The 17,913-nt window shown below is 35.0% G+C and overlaps 1 long non-coding RNA gene across 1 annotated transcript in view; it reads right to left on the bottom strand.

The window, feature by feature from the left end:
• Nucleotides 1-17,913, bottom strand: part of LOC108352547 (uncharacterized) — a 209,007-nt gene that overhangs the window by 26,273 nt on the left and 164,821 nt on the right. The window contains exon 5 of the long non-coding RNA XR_015635527.1: nucleotides 7,163-7,187. This is a non-coding gene — a long non-coding RNA (uncharacterized LOC108352547). The remainder of the gene's footprint in view (nucleotides 1-7,162; nucleotides 7,188-17,913) is intronic.

Raw genomic sequence — 17,913 nt, 5'->3', positions numbered from 1 at the left:
CAACAACCAAACTTCTGAAAATGCTCCATTTTCCATCCTTATAGAATCAAAGGCAGCACTGTCAATGGGCTCTTTGAGTGTCAAGTTTTAGATTACTGTGCTGAGTTAGGCCAAGGACATTCCATAGGTGATTGAGCTATAAAAATCAAAATGATGATAATTTATTAGTTTAGTATGGGAAATGTAGCACCCAGTGGACTAGAATCATGTGTCATAGGTTGAGATTTTACTCTTTAAGACCAAGATAAGCTATCTGTAGATCACAGTGAGGATAAGGAGGATAAGAAGTTGCTTATCCTTTTAGAAAATAATCTTACAAGTTTTTCTTAGAGCCAGTGAGATTGCTTAGTAGGAAAAACAAGTGCCACCAAGCTTAATTGAGGAGTTCAATTTCTACATAGTAAAAAGAGAGAAACTACTCCCTCAAGATGCCCTCAGACCTTCAAAAATAGTCTCAAACACATATACAACACATATACATATAAACAAACATATATGTGTATATATGCATGTGTGATATGTGTGTGTCATATGTGTGTGCGTGTTTGTGTGTGTGTGTGTGTGTGTGTGAAAGAGAGAGAGAGAGAGAGAGAGAGAGAGAGAGAGAGAGAGAGAGAGAGATCCTCTGAGGACTCTAGCTGGACATATGCTTGTGCCTATTAGGTCTTCAGGGTACTTAAGGTAATCTGTCTGATAAGATTACTCTGATAGGGTCACAGCAGTTAATGAAACCATAATAAAATGGTATGAAACACACTACAGATATGAAACACTGAAAGTCATCAGCTGGATCACTAATGTTTTCAGATTTTCTGCAGATTTAAAGATAAACTGCAAATACTTCTATTGAATTCCTAGTTGAACAAGTATACTAGTCATAAAATTTATTATTTTCAGTTAATTTTTCTCAATTATTTTTTGTTAACAAAGAAGAAAGCACATTAGTCCTACAGTATTTTGGGTTTTTTCTTTCTTTAAGTTTTCTTTTTTCTTTTTTTCCTTTTTGGCTTGGTTTTTTGTTTGTTTGCTTTTTTAATGATATTAAGTAACCCCTTAGCAATGCCACATTTTCCATTTTTCAAGACAAAGTTATCATCAATAACTTCTTATTTTCCTATGTCTAAATACTAATCACTTTTATATTACCCAGAAAATCATTCTTTTCTGTACAATCTACAATTATTGCTAGAATTTTAGTATTATAGAAATGAGTTTATTATGTATGTAGCATGGAGAAACAAAAACGTTAAGAGAAAGTATCCAACAGACAGAAGCAGCAAATAGATCACAACCACCATCATATATGCCTCACATATCATTCCCTAAAGCAGCTGGAGTATCATTCCCTAAGAAACCAAATCTCAGGCCTATAACAGAAGAAAGTGCTTCGGGAGGTCATACAGTCAAATCGAGTTCCCAATTAATGCTTCTATCCATGGAATAGGTTCCCATAACTGAACCTCCAGTGCCCTGTTCCCACTGCACATATTTTCATGTCACAAAATAAACCATAGTAATGTCCATTAGAAGTGGTTTATCTTCTAGGTATTTTTGGTGACACAATATTACTTTGAAAACCCATGATTACTTGTTTCTATTCTTCCCAGCAAAGGCAGGAAGCATGCCTCAAATAAAAGGATTTTATGAGCCGCTACATAGCCACGGCGAACTCAACTATAGTCCTCTGGGAGAGTTACAAATATTCTTAACTGCCAACAAACTTCTTCAGTACTATATTTTGTAAAACAATGATTATATGTTTATATGTATTTTCCCACTTGAAAAATAATTTTATTTTTAAAACAGCCCCTATATTTAGGCAGGATATATTTATTATCATTATGTTACAGATAAAAAAGTCAAATATATTAATAATTGGATGAAACACTTTATCAGACTATATACTTCTTAAATTAACCTTTACCTTCAGATATGCCTAATCCAAATAATATAGATAGAGAAATTGGAACAAATCTTAAATAAAAACATATTTTAGTGTATAAGTCTAATGTAGAGAGCTCTCGGTGCTGCTTCAAGGATTTGACCTTGGGCCAGAACAAGAAAGTTGGATCAAGACCTAGATCATCTTGATAGGTCCATCAAACCTTTGCTCCTTGTCTACTTTGTTTATGCCTTAGACTTGACTGTATTCTTTGCCTGCACCTAGAATGATACAAAAGCAGACTGGAAAAAATTAAACCCTCTTCAGCACTTGCTGAAGTCATATTATAATGTTGTCTAATTGTCTCTTAATCCTTCCTCCCTCCCACGAAACCCTGTTGACTGACTGAGTGGGCTGAGTCAGTCTAACATTTCATAGCATTTACACAATTAATTATTGAATTCAGATTCATTACTTAAAAATTACAGCATAGTACTTCCTATAACTCACTGTATTGATTTATACATATTACTAGAGTTACCTCACAATATTACTATGTAGCTTCACATAATAAACCTATAAAACTATTAAAATAGGATATTTAATATATGTATAGTTGCAGAAAGCACTTATTTTAAGAATAGTTCCTGAGACAGACAAGTAAATAGTAGGAAAGATCAGCAAAACACAGGATTAAAACCGTTCAGTATGAGTCATGCCCTGATACCATTTGTCAGTTGTAATACCGACTCAAATTTCTAATACATAGACACTACTTTAAATTCAAGGTTTGAGGGGTTGGGGATTTAGCTCAGTGGTTAGAGCGCTTGCCTAGGAAGCGCAAGGCCCTGGGTTCGGTCCCCAGCTCCGGAAAAAAAAAAAAAATCAAGGTTTGAAATTGCTAAGTCATATTTTGGCTTCTAAATCCTAAAGCCTGATGGCCATATTTCTTCAGAAAAATTACAAAGATTCGTTGAATGTGCTGGGCCTGCGAGTGAACAGGGGCCGCTCAGGCCACTCCCTTTGGATTTCTTTCAGTTGTATACTCTGACCTGTGTTCTTCTGGTCTCCCTATTAGTAGCAAAGGTCAATACTTTCTGCTTTTAATTCTGTAAAATCAACATTGGAAATAGAAAATAAAATACATTTTAATAAGAAAAATAAGATAACTAAGTACACTTAGATCTCCTCAAAACTCAGGATCTTTATGCTCAAGTTGCTACATTTTCAAAAATAAAGCAATTATGCTACTAGTTTCCAAAATCTTGCCCTGATAGTGTATAATGATGATACGCTGTTAATTTAACTTACAAGTACATTTTCATTTACTCTATATCAAAAAATAAGCTTTGCTTTATTAATAACACATTTCCCTACATTTGTTTATTTATTTATTTACTTGTTTGTGTGTATGTGTGTGTGTGTGTGTGTTGTGTGTGTATGTTAAAGCTTGATCTAAGACCGACTGAGCTATATCATTAGAACTAATAATGAGATAGTTCCTTGATGATAGAAAATCATAGGTAGATTTTATATATATATATATATATATATATATTATATAAATTACACACACACACACACACACATACACACATATCATCTATCTAGCTATCTATGTCCTTCTGGCATTCAACATTTCAATAAAGAAATGCTTTTCGCCTTACCCTTTTTATTTTCTCTACAGAATGTGATATATTCATTTTCTCTGGATAATTTTAGTATTTTCTCTTGGAGTGTACCCTTGGCATGTTGATAAAGACATATCTAGGTATAGTTTTCTTTGTTCTTATTCTACATTAATTTTATTAAAAAAAATTTAGCTGATTTCTGCCCCACCATGAATTTCTTCCTCAACCATGAATTTCAAAATGCATGTAATTTTGACTAATTTACATTGCCCTACAGAGTACAATGCCAGAGAGATTATTCACAGGAGACTTAGGGTTTTACTGCTGTGAATAAACACCATGACCAAGGCAACTCTTATATGGACAACATTTAATGGGGGCTTCCTTACAGGTTCCGAGGTTCAGTCCATTTTCATCAAGGTAAGAACATGGCATCACTCAGGCAGGCGTGGAGCAGGAGGAGCTGAGAGTTCCAAATCTTCATCTGAAGACTCTGAGCAGAAAACTTGCTTCCAGGGAGCTAGGGCGTGGGTCTTAAACCTCACATTCACAGAGACACACATACTCCAAGAAGACCATGCATACTCCAATAGGCCACAGACTCTAATAGTACCACTCCCTGCACCCGAGAATATATAAACTGTCACACAGAGTAACATCTTGCTTTAGGGTAGTAGTGGATTTCTATCAATTTTCATATTTGTGAGCAATTTCTATAATTTTGATGACCTTTGAAAATATGTATTTATTGATGTTGGACTCTTCTTTATCTATCTACAGAACTCTACATTCTGATATTCATTTTTTACTTTCGCCATCTTTCTTCTTTTGTTTTGTGCTTTATTGTGTCTATGTGTTCACACACATGTGTACTTATAGATGAACCCCTGTGTGTGGAGAATAGAGATGACAGCCAAAGTCTTTCTCAGTCATTCTCTAGTTACTTTTTAAAGGGATGGTCTCTCACTAAACTTGGAGGTCACTGACTCAACTGGAGTCACTGGCCAATGCCCACGCCCAGGATCTTTTTACTGCCCTTGTGCTCAGGTTACCGAAATGTTTCATGACACCCAGTTTTTAAAAACATGGTGGTGGCAGATCCAGTTTTAGCTCCTCACAGTCGTACAGCAAGCAGTCCGCTAACTGACCTAACCCTTCTCCCCATCTTTGCATACATTAAATCAGCCACTGAAACAGCATACTATGTGGTTTGGTGACTAATTCTTTCAATTAAATCATCATTATCTCTAAGAAAAGCTAGGAAAAATGGTATCTAGAATTTTGGATTTTTTTCTGGTCTGCAGGAATACCATTTGTATATTATTCCTTGTCGTTTTTAAGCAGCATTTATTTCCTCTTCAACATGTTCTTTAATTCTAAGCCAGGTATCATTTGCAAATTAAGTAAAGACCAGTGTCTGAAAAATATTTTTATAAAGGACAGAATAGTATTTACTTTACATTTTACAAGCCATTTAATCTTTTTAATATATTTTTAAACAATATATATTGTTGCCATGAGAGGAAAATACATATAGTTAATGTGAAAATGACTTATATTGTTTTATAATGAGGTTTTATATATAACCATTGAAATCTGAATTATGCATTATTATTAAATCAATCATTTTAAATTTTAATTGAATTGAATTGAATTAAGCATATGATAATTTAAAGTTATTTCCTAGTCTATAGGTCACATAAAAACACCATAGCTTGTTTATAGTTGGCAGAGATTAATAAAGGAATATTGATTCATGAAAGGAGGCTTGTTTGTGCCAGTAACATTGCTCTTATGGTAAAGACACTTGACACTGATCCTGGCAAACAGAGCTTTCCATCGAAATTTGACACACAGGTTTACAAAAAGTGAAGAAAAGAAGTGAATCCAGAAATTCATCTGATCTCTAAAATTGCAATGTGGCACATGTCTATACAAATACATACATGCACATGCACACATACACACACACATACACACACATACATATATGCATTACATGCATGCACACATGCACACATACACACATGACACATAACACACACATACATACATGCACACATGCACACATACACACATGACACATAACACACACATACATACATGCACACATGCACACATACACACATGACATACAACACACACACACCATACATACACACAAACACAGAAAAACAAAGAAACAGAGATAAAGAGACAGAGTCTCCTCTTCCTTACAGTGAAAGTAATGATTTTTTGTCATTTTTGTGTCTTAAACAGTAAACAGGTTTGTATTTAGTAATTTTAATTTGAAGACTAAAATATTTATGTTTTTTATCTTAATCACTATGAAACCATATGATAAAATAAAGGGCACATGATAGTTTAACAACAAAAATCTGATAGATTTTAAACAAGTTTTAGATTTATTTGAAAAAAAATGTGCTTCAATGAAACTTTCAAATGTTTGGATATAATTGTAAACATTTCCTTTATACGCCAGAGAGATAGCTCAGAGCTTAAAAGCACTAACTGCTCTTTGAGAGGTGCTGAGTTTATTACCCAGCAGCCACATGGTAGCTTGCAGCCATCTGTAATAGAATCCTATTCTTTTTTTCTGGTGTGTCTAATGAGAGTGACAGTTTACTCACATACAGTAAATAAATACATACATACATCCATATGTACATACATAGAATTTCTTTTACATTTTTGAAGTTATAATACTTGTGTTCATTTTTTTATAAGTAGCATCTGTTTACTGTTTAATTTTGGTTTAATTTAGACCTTTTAAAACACAAAAATTGACATTTCCAATCTGTGCGACTAAACAGAAATGATCTTTTTGCAGACATTTTAGATTATTAGTTCTCTATTTCAAATACTAAACAATTGACATGACTATTTTCATATTCTGTTCTTCCAAACAGATCAATAAATTCGATATCAGAAAAAGACTGAAAAGCAAAAGACACCCATTATAGTTTTTCCCTAAAAGTCAGATATTCGTGTTATTGATTATTGAAGGTTTTAGTGGTTAGCCTCTAAAAAGAGAAAAAAAAATACTTTGAGTCAACATAATTTTTAAAGTAAATAATAATTTACCAGTGTTTATTGAGAGAATTACAAAGAAAATCGGATTTATTAGCATCATTGATGGATTCAGAAGTTCATCTAAAGCAGATTAACCCTGGTTCTTGCGGAGTAATATAATGCAGTGTAATCCACAAAACGCCATTCGGGAGAGTCATTTATTTCATTTTGCAACAAAATATTTCTTCTTACTGCAAGTGGAATGCATTTAGACAATATATCGTACTCATTATATCATGAGACAGATTGTTCAAAATTGTGATAAACCTTTTAGTCTTCCGTTTTACGAAGTAGGGAAATCTAGATCTTCGAGTTGGAAAGCAAAAAGCCATACACAGCAAATACCAGGAGACTATTTACAATAAGAGCATATTCTACTTAAAAATACAGTTCTGATTTTATAGTATATAGAAGAAGTTTTGATGAAATTAGAAGATGTTATTAGCATAACAAAAAGCAACATAAGCAATGCAGAAAGTTTAAATTGTGCTGCAGTACATATTTATATAAAATCTCAAAGTGAATTGAAAATATAAATTATATAAAAAGCACTTAGATACCAGTGCTTAAGGCTTACCTTCTCTTGGTGCACTGTTTCTGCTCTGTAAAGTGAAAGAAAGATTTATAAGAGTGGATGCCAAACTTAAGACTAATATTTATTTGCATCTTTTTTTGGCATTTACAGTTCCTGAGAGGTCCCGCTACTTGTCTTCATGAGTGACATTCTAAAGACACTGCTCAGTATTTTTCTTTCCTCCTCAAATCAAATTCTACCTCTAATTCATCAAACAGACAATAATAATGCCTACTACCATCTCTCTCAGATTCCCATTCTAGAAAGGATGTATGTTAGGCAATATAGCACAGAGTCACATTTTATTTCTCAGTGTAAAGTCTCAAAGTTACAAACGCTCCGTCACTTAGGGTTTAGCTTTTCTCTTCTCGTTTGTCTCACCTTCTACCGTAGGATCACTTTCATCTGAGTCTCTATCAACCTACGTACGTTAAGACAATTTTTTCTCATCATTATGGAAAATCAAAGTAAAATATTCCAGAATTTGTTCTCAACTCCTTTCTGTAAAGATTCATTATAGAGCATATTCTGAAAATCCAAGATTTTTTTTCTTGCCAATTTTATTGAGATATAATTTACAAACAAACTATATATTTTATTTATTCATTTTTTTGTCAAAATTCTCTCTTGTCTTTCAGTTTCTTGTTGAAGGATAATTCTTTGAGTTTCTTGTGTGGAAACCTTGGGGAATTACCACACATTCCTTGATCCAAACTATTACTAGTAAAGTAGAAAGTGAAGCAAAGATAACTTTTGCTATTAAATATTGGGAAAAACTCTAACCTTATAGTTAAAATTTATTCAATTGCAAATTGAGATGACACATATCATATGGAAGAAGATGTAAAATAATCTGCTTAATTATTAACTATTTATTCTTTAACATTGTGTTTTAATTGGCATAGATTTCTAGGCAAGATATCATATTGTATCTAGGCATAGAGGCAAACCAAGACAAAAGGACAATCTATATCTGTCATCTAGAGATCAAAAAGTGCAGAGTGTCAGAAATGTCAAATGGAACACGTGTTGCAGTTTAACGTGCAGATTGATCATCTTCAAATATAAAGAAAGATGCACTCTGTCTTTTGTTTACAGTGAAGGCCAATGTAGACATATAAGGAGAGCAGATGCCTTGCTCCAGAAATAATACACTATTCTTAAAACTTTGTTTCTCTATTAACACACTAATTGTCGACTAAGTCTTAGGGTTGAGGGACAATCCAGCTTTTAGTAACACTTTCTAAGCTAGCACAGAAACAAGAGCTCAGGCCCCAGCACCCATCTGAAAATAGCCACACCCTTAACCCTAGCACTATGGGGACTGGAGTGGGATGAATGCTCTTGAATTGTTGGCTACTAGCCTTGTCAAAGTTTTGCAAACTTTAGGTACAATTAGAGAACTTGTACAAAGGAACAACATGGAGATAGGTAGAGGAAGACACCCAACACCTTATCCTTTGAATGCTCACAAAATACATGCAGCTATAGACAAGTGCAGATACACACACACACACACACACACACACAAACACACACACACACATACAAACAAACACACACACACAAAGTCTCTCTTAAATTTAACCACAAATAGATACTTCTGGTAGAATACTGCCTGGTCACCTAACAGTTATGATTCCCCCCATTATAAAGAGGGCTTCATAATAATTATTACCAGGTCCGTTTTTACTGCTGGGAGCAAAGAGAAGTACCCTGCCTTAGCTTCCATAATTCTCTAAAATAGAGGAGAATTTGAATAAACTTCACGACTGTACTAAATCAATCAAAAAAAAGTGTTGCCTTCTCTGCCAGATATCTAATAATACTCACAGAAATTTGCATAAGTATTAAATTTAAAGAGAAGAGTGGAACAACTTAAAGAGAAACTATCTCCTTTAAGGATTTAATGTTAAATATTTGAAAGAAAATTATTACATAGAGGTGGGTAGGGGGGATGGAAGGAGAAGGTGTGGGAGGGGAGAACAGGTGGGGGAAGGAATGAAGAAGAGAAGAGAAAAGAGGAGAGGGGAGGAAAGATGAGATTAGAGAGAGGAGGAAAGAGGAGGGGAAAGGGAATAGGAGAGAAGAGGAAAGGGAAAGAGAGAAAAAAAAGAGAGAAGAGAGGAGGGGAGAGGAGGGATAAGGGGAGAGGGGAGGACAGGACAGAACAGAAGAGAATCAACTAATTGGGCAGGTTTTATAAAACTACATTAGGATAATTAATTATAGTTTACAGGCCAACTCTATTTTTATTAATGTGGTGGCACAGAAAGGTCTTCTCCCATCATGTTAATTTGTAATATTCCAGAGTGACTACATTTTTCTATGTAGATTCATGCCTTACAACATGACTTTCAGTTGCGGTCTACACACAGTTTTACTGTATCGAGTTAGAATGACTTCCATGAGGGTAAAGACTTGTATCATGCCTGTTAGACACCAAAGAAGAGTGGTTTTTGAGGACCAGCTCACTTGCAGCTCAATAATTTCTGGAGGTAATAAAGCTTGTTTTGAGTTTTTCTAAAAAGTAAATTCTTCTTACAGAAAAATTTAAAGCCAAGAATGATAAATATAAAGTTTATAAACTTAGAGATCTTCTTAGAAGTTTTCTTAGAGAAGAGTCTGGGTATAGATGGAAATCATTTGAGAATATCTGTTGTATTTCTACTTTTCAATTTCTGTACACTTTAATTTTCTCAATATATTCTAAAAACACCAATAAGAATAATCATTTGTAGGTGACTAAGAAATCACACAAAAACCCAGAAAGGCAAGAAACCTGAGCTTGTTTGATTCGCAGGGACCTCAAGGTTGAAACAGAGGACGGAATCCTAAAAGTTGTCTGGTGACATCTACACATATTCAAGACAATCATTCTCCCATTCATGCATACACACAAGTCGAATAAACAAAGAAATAAACAACTAAATAAACATGAGAACATTATAATGGGATAAATTAAACCCTAAAAGCCATTATTATATTATCAAATGCTGTAATAACAGAGATCTATATAAATAAAGACCTTTTCCCATTCATCTGTTGTAGACAGGGTGATTTTTGTCTCCTACTATTGGTTCTTAATATCTTTTGCCATGTAAGGAAAATAAGGTTTAGAAGCAGGGTAACAGCATGCATTGACAACATTAGCTACTCCATAGGCAAGAATTAGAGATGGGCATGTAAAACCCTACAGTCAGGCCATGATCCATCTGTTTTGTCCACTTGTTTGTTTTAATGCCATCTCCATTTAGTTCATGAACATGTCAGGTTTCTTTTGTAAACATTCAGAATCACTATCATAAGATGTTAATTTGGTGTTTTGCTTGCTTTCTGTTTGGTTTTGATTTTGTTTCTATGGCTGGTTATGTTACTTCTAGCCCAGTCTGTCTTCCTGAACCCCAAAAGGCGAGGACTAAGGATGTGAACAGTAATTACTCTTTTCCAGATTCATTCTTGCCTTTTCTCTCCTGCCCCACAGAAGTATCTTCCTTTGCTTTCACTTGTGAAACTAAATCAGATTGGAAGACAGAGTCTCCATTGTGACATCCAGTAAAGCTATTAAGCAGGTTGAGAGTTTTTCCCTAGGATTTGAAGGCACAAAGCTATTGTGAGGAGTCAGAGTGATTTTCCTCCTGGGTAAAAAAAAAAACTCATCAACTTTCAGCCATGGGGCACACATTCTGCAGACAACTACTAATTGTCAGTAGCATCACAAAGGGTCTGCAGCAATATCTTAGGAAAATATTACAGAAGTGATTTCTGTGTGACACAGAGTTTTATTTGAGTTCCCAGGAAGTTTTCCAGCACATGTAATGAGGTGTTCTTGATTATTTTCATAGCTGACATTTTGATCTTGGACTTTTTTCTTTAGTTTTCCTTTATGTGGTTAAAATATGTAATATGCACCCTATATTAAAACACAACATGAATTGTGTTAGACATCACACAGTCTCTATAGTAAAAGACCATCCATGAGCACAACCCAATAGCAACAATAATTCTTTCACTAACAGCAATTCAACCAGAAGAATGAATGTAATTGACTTAAGTGTCTATGGGCTGAGACCTTTTGCACAATGTGCACTGTTTGATAAGGCTCTTGTAGGATGAATATCCATATATAATAAGCTTGTACATATGTAACATGTATACTAGTAAATGGAAATTATAGACATTCTTCAAAACCTATATGAAACTGAAAACATATGTCATAAAAATGCTTCTTATAGGTAGACTTTTGTCAATGTCATAGCCACTGCATGCTTCCCACTGCACTGAGTATATATTGTAGTTTAGCCTGCCTCACTTCAATTTTTTTTTCAGAATACTTAGATCACACACATGTTTGACAAAATCAGTTTATAAAAAGTGTTTAAGAAAATAAGCTATGGATTCTTTTGCCTTCATGCATATCCGTGCACCACATCAGGAGATAGAACTGGAGTGACGAACTGAACAGAACATAGTTATGAACTGCCATGGGTGGTGCTGAGAACTGAAGCTTGGTTCTCTGAAATAGCATTAAGTGCCCTTTACTGGTAAGCTGAGTTTGTTTTTTGGTTAAGTACTCTCCGTGTTATATAATTTATTCAACACTTATGGCTAAAAATTGCTATTGAAATATTTTATATGAAACTGTTGAATATTTATGCTCATGACTATAACCTCTGTAAGCTGTGGACAAGCATCAGACTATTGAACAATGTTTCCTTAAGCTAAAAAAAGAAAGAACAGAAGAAAGAAAGAAAGAAAGAAAGAAAGAAAGAAAGAAAGAAAGAAAGAAAGAAAGGAAGTAAAACAAGAAGGAAGAAAAAGAAAGAATGAAACTCAAAGTAGAATTTCTAGTAATCCACATATTTTTATCCGCATATGTTTTATTATAATGCATATTTATCAGTCCTTTACTATAATTTGAAAGAGAATCTTAGCAGGAGACAAATATATATATATATGTATTAGGTAGCTGATTTTTATATTTATGCTTATTTTGTGATATTCCTTTGTAGATTTGCTTTTCTTTACATTTGTTTGTGTTGTCGCTTTTGCTCCTGTAACAGGTTGTTCCCTTTTTTTTAATGACAGTCTATATAGCATCGATTTCATTTTACAGAGTTAGCTTTAGTCTCTAAACATTGTGGGGATATTTTTGTTGTCAGTTCCACGGACTTTGAGCAGTACATCTGCTTTCATGCTATAAATCCTGCGACGAAATCACAGCTTTTCTCCCAAGTGGGATGAATGGATTTGAATTGGACACCAGAAAAGAAGGACTGCTGTGCTATTTGTTACGGCTGGCCAACCTTGTTCAATTGAAGCAACAGGGATGTGTTGAAAACCGGGCTGTTTCCATAAGGTCATTATGAAGCCTGCTCTTGGAATCACCAGTGGAAAATTTCAAAGAATCTTCCTATGAAGCACGGATGTGTTTGTATAGGCAAGGCGGTAATCTTCTGTGTGGTTCACAGCTAAGCATAGCAAGACTCTTATAGAAGGGGAGCCGTGCAATCTTGGTCCTTTGTGTGCTAGTTATAAAGTTTAGCATTCTTCTTCTCTGGTATTTACTGCTAAAAGACTGAAAAAGGTTGTTTCGTTTGTTGTTTTATTATAATGCATATTTATCAGTTAAAGTCAGTCAGTTTTCATTAAAAAAATAAAAAGTATAGTCATAGATTTGGTTAAGAAGAAAAGTTTTGAGTTCCTATTAGAAAATGGTTGGCTTTAAAAATTATTTTTGGCCATTTTCTTTATTTACCAAGACAATAAACATAATTACTGATACTGTTTTGTCCCAAAGACTAAAGTAATCACAACATAAGTTTATAATATAAGCTAAGAGCTTAAGAATCTATAATAAAATATCAGGCCACTGAGTGTTGTCTGTGTTATGCATTTTGTTTCATCCAAGGACTTCAAAGACTCTAACAACAATATTCATTTAAATAACATTACTCATTATTTTAGATATGTATTAGGTACAGTGAGAACCTAATCCACATTCATGGATCACATCTTTGAGAAATTGACTCAAATGAACACTTAAGAAATGAAGGGAGAAGGCTATAATTGCAAACTTAAAGGCAAATATGTTTATATGCTGCTGCTATTTTATTCCTTTTTTGTTCTTTCTTAATTTCTTCCAGTATGGCACTGTTTGCCTTTTTCACTGTCTTTTAGGTCACTGTTTTATGTAAGGAGGAAAGCAAAAAAAAAAAAAAAAATGGCTACTAGTGCAGTGAGCAGATGGCTAATGCAGTCCCCTCTATGCGACTCCTCCTAACACAGAAGTGTGTTCAGGACTACATGGTAAACAGTGTTTATCATAGGTAGGATCATTATCCCCTTAGCCCTTTCATTAGTTCTTTGACCCCTATGGTTCAGCATTAATGAAACCATACTTCCTGTTCCTGAGGTCTGTGTACTATTTCACTCGTGTCCTGGTAATGGAGTGTGTGTTTACTGCAGCTCCATTACAGAGCTTTCTCTAGTTTGCCCCTAGCATCAGCCCTACACAGTTGTGGGTCTTTGACACACACTGGTAAAGTTCTAGGATGAACTGTGCTTATTAGAGCCCACCAGGAAGGCAAGCTTCTTAGTATAATTAGCTCCCTGGAGAACAATGGTTGCCTTCACAGCAGGAAAGCTTGAAGAAATTTAAAGTATGGAAAGCAGAGAAAAAGGTACCTGTAATTAAGTTCCCTTTCTCTCTCCCTTTCCTTCTATCACATTTCTTTTTTTTTCATTTTCTTTTTCTTTGCCTTCCTTCTTTCTCTCATTCCTACTTGTAGGTGTAGAGAGTTTATTTTTAGATTTCATCTTGATGAGCAAAAGATGATTATAAATCTTGGTAATTAAGCCTCTCCTTGAGGAAGGTCACACATTTAATTGGTATATGATGTCAACGTTGTTCTTCTCATAGTGAAAATTCAATAGACTAATATACACACAACACACACACAAAACCAATATTTGTAAAAGGAGTACCTCTGCCTAGAGTTTTCACTGGTATTCATTGAAGAATATTTCTGATTTTTTTTGTTACAGATCTTTCTCTTAATAGTTCTCATTTTCTTCATATTTTTATTTCTTCCCCATCTGTATGTTGTTTGCTCTTCCCATTATCCCATTACAGCCTTCCTGTTGATAGCTGACAGCCTGTTGACTTTTGTTATGAATATACCAATTATCATTTTAATACCTTCAATATCTCTCAAGTGGTATGGTTAAGACATGTAAGTAACCCATAGCAGCAAGCAGCACAAGCATGCTATCAAAGATGCCAGTAACATAAGCTCAATGCCTCTATGGCCTCAGCTGATAGCTCTCATTCATCTGGGAGAACAAAATAGTCTGTATTTGCCATCCACTTCACTGTGCAAATATTTATCTAGTAAAAGGCTGTCCCTTGGGACATAGCATTGGTGAGTATGTGGAAAGGGATTTTAATGAAGGTCTAAGCAATCCTTAGTACATTTGTCTAGACTTGGGAAAAGGCATGCTTTGAAGGTCACCGAGGAACAAAAATGGTAATAACTGTGGTGATTAAAATCATCTCGCAGTTCCAGAGTTCTTTTGTAAACATTTTTCTGAGTCAACGGTGAACACAGTGGAAAGCAGTCTGTTCAAGTAGCTGACTCTATAGCTTTAGAAACTCTGAAACTGGGGTTTTAAAAGTCAACAATAAAGTCAAGATTTTTTACTCCCTAATTTTCCTGCTCTGAGGCTATATTTGCACAACACAATCAACCCTGCTGTTTCAATCAAGTTACTGAGAAAAACAAGTCAGAAGAACCAGCTGTTTGGCATTTTGTGTATGAAACAGCTGGTTGATTGTCTGAATTTTTCATTTTTGAACTAATCTTGCTGTCATGATATAGAAACATCCTAAATACTGATTCATTTCCGTGTGAAGACTAAACAGCTTCGATTATAGGGAATCAGGGGTAAGCAACCTTAGAACTGCTAAGACATGCTTTAAGTGTCCCCATGACATATATAGATAGCTAGAAAAAGAATACAATGCTACTACAGGAAAAGTAAGTTTTTAAGTTTTATTAGGAATCTAACAGGATGGATCCTAATTTCTCTCAGCAGCAGATGCCATATCTACAATGAAGAATAAACTATGAAGGTTTTTACTTAAAAATATTTTAAACACGCTTTTCAGGATTTGTAAAATTATTTGAATCCACGATCCTATATACTAAAAGTGGAATATCCATTTAGATACACAATTCTTTCCTCTCCAACTTAGCTTTAATTTGAATTTGTATTTCTTAAATAGAATAATGTCTAGAATTATTGTGCCTTATGACATTCAAGTTAACCAAATCTAATGACATAAAAAAGCCTTATGTTAGAGAATTATAGCTCCAAACATAATCATATATTTGTGAAATGGAAATAATAAGGTTAAATAATTGTTATCACTAGTTTCTGCATATTGTTATTCATATGTAAGCACATAATATGTTAGAGTCTCTGAGTAGTGTCATTAATTATTAGTTTTATATTTATCAACTCAGAGTGTTCTGGTGTTGAGTGACATAATGAAGTAGAACAATTACCTAGCTTACTCAATGCCATATTTTATATCATTCAATGTTTCATTAATAAAATGTTTATTGGAAAAACTTTGAAATGAGGTGATGCTAAACACTATTAGACTATATATATATGTTTAATAATTCCTACTCAAATATTAATGGTATAACATATTAAACAAATATAATTATCAGAGCAAAAGCAAGTGCTTATACTTTATGAGAAATTATTATTTCACTCTGCTATCTCAAAGGGCAGTATACACTAAGATGTGAATCAGATGTACTATCTTAAATACCAACCAAAAGAGGAATGATAAGCCAAACATACTAAGCCACACAAGCACAGAATTCTAGAGAGTGCATAACTAGAGGTGACTGGATGTATATAACTCCAGCTATGACTACAGACACATAGACATAATAATATAGGCTCCTCATGAGCTCAGATGCCATAGAGTGTCCTGTACAGCAGACAGACTTAGTGCAAAATGCATTTGGTATAAAGATGGGAAAGTAATACTTTATAACACTTAATAATATAAAAGTGTTCTTACTTCACTCATGGTGTGTGTTTTAAGTTGAAGTCTGGAGAGAGAAAGAGGAAGACTATTTGAAAATATTTGCCTGTTTGTTTGCCTGTCTGCCTGCCTGTCTGCCTGTCTGTCTGTCTGTCTGTCTGTCTGTCTTCCTATCTGTTTGTATGTCTGCCTGTATGTCTGCCTGTCTGTCAGCCTGTCTGCCTGTCTGTCAGCCTGTCTGCCTGTCTGCCTGCTGCCTGTCTGCCTGTCTGCCTGCTGCTTGTCTGCCAGCTACCTATCTCTCTGTCTGCTTGTCTGTCTATCTGCCAGCCTGGGTTCTTTCTTCTCTTTCTTTCTCCCCCACCACCTTTTTTCTTCTTTCTCTTTCTCCCTCCCACCCTTCTTCCATGCATTCCTCCTTTCCTCCCTCCTTCTTCCCTCCCTCCTTCCCTCCCTTCTTTCCTTCCTTTTTCCCTCCCTCCCTTCTTTCCTTCCTTCTTTCCTTCCTTCTTTCTTTTCTAAATTTTCTTTAAAAATTTCGCCAGGGTCTTTTTGTTTAGGCTAGGTTGGATTTGAATTCACTGTAGCTCAGAATGATTTTAATTCCTTAAGGCTGCGATGATGATAGGCATTTGCAACCTGCTAATTTCTGTTGTTCTAACCTAAACATTTTTATTAGAGTATGGGACCTTGAAAAGCAGCCTGGTTTCTGGTTGAGCTAAGGCTAGAAACTCAATGACCATGACGAAATGATAGGCATTTCCCTGACGCCCCTGCACCAGGACCTTGTCACTAGTCACAGCCCTCCATAGATTTGTGGCAATCAGTTACATAAGGGTAATGCTCTATAACCCTCCACAGATAGAGGATGTGACCTGTAGTCACATAGTCTCAAGACAGATCTCCATTATAATGAGAATTAAACAAAGAATTCACAACTGAGGAATTCCAAATGGCTGAGAAGCACCTAAAGAAATGTTTAGTACACATGGACAGATACATGGCTCCAGCTGCATATGTAGCAGAGGATGACCTTGCTGGGCACCAATGAGAAGAAAAACCCTTGGTCCTGAGAAAGCTGGACCTACCAATGTAGGGGAATGTCACGCTGTGATAGCGGTTGGTTGGGGATGGGGAACATCCTCATAGAAGAAGAGGGAGGGGGAATGGGATAGGGGGCTTATGGACCAGAAAACATGAAAGGGAATAACATTTAAAATGGTAAAAAAAAAAGGGGGTTGAGGATTTAGCTCAGTGGTAGAGCTCTTGCCTAGCAAGTACAAAGCCCTGGGTTCGGTCCCCAGCTCCAAAAAAAAAAAAAAAAAAAAAAAAAAGAAGAAAAGAAAAGAAAAGAAAAGGAAAAAAAATAAAATGGTAAAAAAAAATCCAAAGAAAGAAAGAAAGAAAGAAAGAAAGAAAGAAAGAAATGTTCATCAGGGAAATGCAAATCAAAACAATCCTGAGATATCACCTCACACCAGTCGCAGTGGCTAATATGAAAAACTCAGGTGACAGTAGAAGCTGGCAATATGTGGAGAAAGAGGAGCACTCCTCCATTGTTGGTAGAATGGCAAGCTGGTACAACCACTCTGGAAATCAATCTGTAGGTTCCTCAGAAAATTGGGCATAGTGTTACCTGTGTAACCATTCTATACCATTCCTGGCCACATACCCAAAAGGTACTCCA

Source organism: Rattus norvegicus, chromosome 13, assembly GCF_021556685.1.
Source record: "Rattus norvegicus strain SHRSP/BbbUtx chromosome 13, alternate assembly SHRSP_T2T, whole genome shotgun sequence".
NCBI classification, from domain to species: Eukaryota; Metazoa; Chordata; class Mammalia; order Rodentia; family Muridae; genus Rattus; species Rattus norvegicus.
This window is presented reverse-complemented; position numbering and strand designations above follow the sequence as displayed.